Source organism: Ricinus communis, chromosome 3 (genome assembly GCF_019578655.1).
Source record: "Ricinus communis isolate WT05 ecotype wild-type chromosome 3, ASM1957865v1, whole genome shotgun sequence".
NCBI lineage: Eukaryota > Viridiplantae > Streptophyta > Magnoliopsida > Malpighiales > Euphorbiaceae > Ricinus > Ricinus communis.
The window spans coordinates 18660729-18665221 of NC_063258.1; positions in this window are offsets into that span (position 1 = coordinate 18660729).

Consider the following 4493-nt stretch of genomic DNA (forward strand, 5'->3'; position numbering starts at 1 on the left):
CATATGATGTATGTTCTTTGAACTTGACTGAGTATTTTCATTTCATATATATAGATGGAGAGACAAGGAGAACACGCAACTGGCCCAGATAAGTCATTAGAGTCTGTGCATGGTCATGAAAATGCATCTGAACATGATCAACATGATGAGCATGAGCTACATTCTGAAAATGCTGCACAATCGAATGTACAAAATGTTATGGAACAGTTTATGGATTTTCCGATGCAACGGGCGAGCTCAACAACAAGCACCGTGCCTCGGACTCAACAACAAAAGGCCGTGATAGATAAGAATTATGAAAGAGTTAGGAAACAAGGTGCTGATGTTTTTCAAGGTACTACTGATCCTGCTGAGGCTGAGGAATGGTTACGAAATACAGAAAGGGTGTTGGATAGATTTAATTGCACATCCGAACAAAGGCTTCTATATACGATTATCTTTAATAGAAAAGATGCACTTGATTGGTGGGAAACAGTTTTGAGAAGCAAAGATCGACCAATCACTTTGACTTGGAATGATTTCTTGAGAGAATTTACTTTGAGAAGTATACCTGAAATTTATAGAGACAGGAAAGAAGCTTGAATTTCTTGATTGAAACAGAATGATATGTCGGTGTGAGTACGAAGTTCAATTTGTGAGATTATGTAAGTATGCACCAGAAGAAATAGCCACTAAAGAACTTAAAAGGAAGAAATTTGAGATGGGTTTGAGGCTTGACATTCGTGAGAAAATGGCAGTGAAACCTCATAATTACAATGCCTCAATTGAAGCTACTTTGAGAGCTAAAGAAACATCATTTGAAAGGAATACTATGGAAGCTAAAAAGAAGAAGATCATTGGTGCTTATAGTAATCCTCCAAGACATATTAGTATTTCTTCGTTTAGAGGCTCTAATTCACAGTCGGAGTAGTTATCGTGGACGAGGGTTTGGTGGTCGGGCCTAGTAGATCCTCCACAGTACCTTATAGTAGAGGTGGATACAATTCATCCGGACTTGAGGGAGGACAAGTTTCAGCCAGAGAGGGTTTGCTCCCTGTTTGTCCCACGTGCAACAGGGAGACATACTCGGAGAATGTTGGGGACCTAGACCGGTAGTATGTTTTACTTGTAGTAGGCCGGGACATTATTCTAGAGATTGTCCTATGAGAAGAAATAATGCCGGAGAATCTTATACGGTGGGTCGGAGTAGTGTTGGTGAAAATATTCCAGTTGGTTCAGCAGAGGCGGAGAGGGAAGAGGTGGCGGAGGAGGTTTAACTATTTCAGCAACACCATCGGAACAAATTGGTCAACCACAAGCACAAGCTAGAGTATTTGCTACTACTAGAAATGAAGCATTTGTAGCACCTGAAATTGTTATCGGTATACTTTCTATTCATGATTCCGATGCACATGTTCTTATTGATCCTGGATCCACATGTTCATTCATATCATATGATTTTGCATCGCATGTTCATGCTAATATAGAGGCATTAGGTTATGATATATATGTATCTATGCCTGCTGGGGGTATTATCACAGTAAATACGATAGTGAGATTATGTCCTGTAGTAGTAGATAGTGTCAAACTACATGCAGATTTGGTTGTTATTAATCTTAGAGAGTTTGATGTTATTTTGGGGATGGATTGGTTGTCAAGAAATCATGCTATTGTTGATTGTAAAACAAAGGAAGTGGCTATGGAAATACAAGGAGAAATGAAAATAGTAATGGTGGGTGAAAGGAAGACAATTCCTAATTGTTTGATTTCAGTGAAGGATCATGGTCGATTAATTAAATATGGATGTGAAGCATATCTAATTAGTTTTATAGATACTACTAAGGTCAGTCCAGGGGTATTAGACATTCCAGTGGTCAGAGAATTTCCTAACATATTCTTAGATGATTTGCCTGGTTTGCCACCAAATCAAGAGGTTGATTTTGAGATTGACATCATCCCTGGTATTGCACCTATTTCCATTGCACCATACAGAATGGCTCCATTAGAATTGAAAGAATTAAAAAAGCAATTAGAAGAATTACTTGATAAAGGTTTCATCAGGCCAAGTACTTCACCTTGGGGAGCACCAGTTCTGTTTGTGAAGAAGAAGGATGGTAGTATGCGATTATGTATTGATTATAGGCAATTGAACAGGATAACAGTGAAGAATAAATATCCATTGCCGAGAATTGATGATTTGCTTGATCAGTTAAAAGGTGCAACTGTGTTCTCTAAAATTGATTTAAGATCAGGTTATTGGCAACTCTAGGTTGAAGAGAAATCTATTGCCAAGACAGCATTCAGAACAAGGTATGGGCATTATGAATTTATTGTGATGCCATTTGGTTTAACAAATGCTCCTGCTGCTTTTATGTCACTGATGAACAACACTTGAGAATTGTTTTACAGATTTTGAGGGAAAAACAGTTGTATGCAAAATTCAACAAATGCGAGTTTTGGATGGAGGAAATTGCATTCTTAGGGCATATTATTTCTAAACATGGAGTGCATCCAGATTCATCAAAGATTAAAGCAATTATTGAATGGGAACCGCCTAGAAATGTTTCTGAAGTTTGAAGTTTTTTTGGGTTAGCTGGCTATTATAGAAGATTTGTAAAAGATTTTTCAGTTATTGCTAAGCCTCTAACAGTTTTGTTAAAGAAGAATGTGCCATTCCAGTGGACGGAGTTATGTGATCAAAATTTTCAAGAGTTGAAGAAAAGGCTTATTACTACACCGATACTCGCATTGCCATCTGAAAATGGAGGTTTTGTTGTATATACTGATGCTTCTAGGCAAGAACTTGGATGTGTCTTAATGCAGCATGGGAAGGTTATAGCTTATGCTTCAAGACAATTACGACCTCATGAGCTGAATTATCCTACACATGATCTTGAATTAGCAGCTATTGTACATGCATTGAAGATATGGCGACATTATTTATATGGGGAGACATTTCAGATATTTACTAATCATAAAAGTTTGAAATATATCCCTACGCAGAAAGAGTTGAATCTGAGACAACGAAGATGGATTGAGCTTCTGAAGGATTATGATTGCACTATTGATTATCATCCTGGAAAAGCAAATGTTGTTGCTGATGCTTTAAGTAGGAAGTCAGTGGAAAATTTTTCAAGTATGGTTTGTTACAATGTAGAATATTTAGTTGCACTTAGAGCTATGGATGTGAAGTTTTATGTTTATGACGATGATCTGTTAGCCACATTACAAGTAAAGCCTTTGATTGGAGATAAAATTAAAGATGCACAGTGTGAAGATTCTTATTTGCAAAGGATGAAGGGTAGAGTACAAGAAGGAAAGAATACACAATTTGTGTTGAAAGATGATGGTGTGTTATTGAATAGAAATCGTGTATGTGTACCTGATGTATGAAATTTGAGAAAGGAAATCATGCATGAAGCGCACTATGCACCTTATGCAATGCATCCTGGAAGTACCAAAATGTACAAAAATTTGAAGCCTTATTATTGGTGGTCGACAATGAAGAAGGATGTGGCGAATTTGTGAGTAAGTGTTTGACATGTCGGCAAGTGAAAGGAGAGCACCGGTGCACCGCAGGTAAACTTCATTCTTTATCTATACCTGTGTGGAAGTGGGATAAGATTACTATGGATTTTGTTATGGGATTGCCGCGTACATTTAACAAGCATGATGCTATTTGGGTAATTGTTGATCGACTTACTAAATGTGCTCATTTCTTACCCGTGAAGCAAACAGATTCACTTGATAAACTTGCTGAATTGTATATTTCCGAGATTGTTAGATTGCATGGTGTGCCTATATCTATTGTATCGGATAGGGATCCCGGATTTACTTCTCGCTTCGGGAGAGTTTGCGAAGCATATGGTACTAAGCTTCATTTCAAGATGCGACTTTTCATCCTCAAACAGGATGAGCAATTAGAAAGAACTATTCGGACATTAGAAGATATGATGAGGGCTTGCACACTTGAGTTCAAGGGTAACCGGGATGATTACATACCACAGGATGGAATTTGCGATAACAACAGTTTTCATTCTAGTATCGGTATGGCTCCTTATGAAGCTTTGTATGGGAGGAAATGTAGAAGTCCAAGATGTCGGGATGTTGAAGGTTTAAGACGACTTGAAGGTCCGAATTGGTACAAGAAACAGTGGATAAAATAGAGATAGTTAAAAAGAATTTGAAAGTAGCACGGGACAGACAAAAGAGTTATGCTGATTTGCATCGAAGGGAAATAGAATATATTGTGGGTGATAAAGTTTTCTTACGGGTATCACCATGGAAAGGAATATTAAGGTTTGGTAAACAAGGGAAATTGAGTCCGAGGTATGTAGGACCTTATGAAATTATTGAAAAAGTTGGACCATTGGCTTATAGGTTAGCATTACCTACAGAGTTGTCTTCTATTCATGATGTTTTTCACGTTTCTATGTTGAGGCGATATAGATCAGATCCTAGTCATATCATTCCAGAGCCAGAGATAGAAATCACAGAAAAGTTGACATATGTGG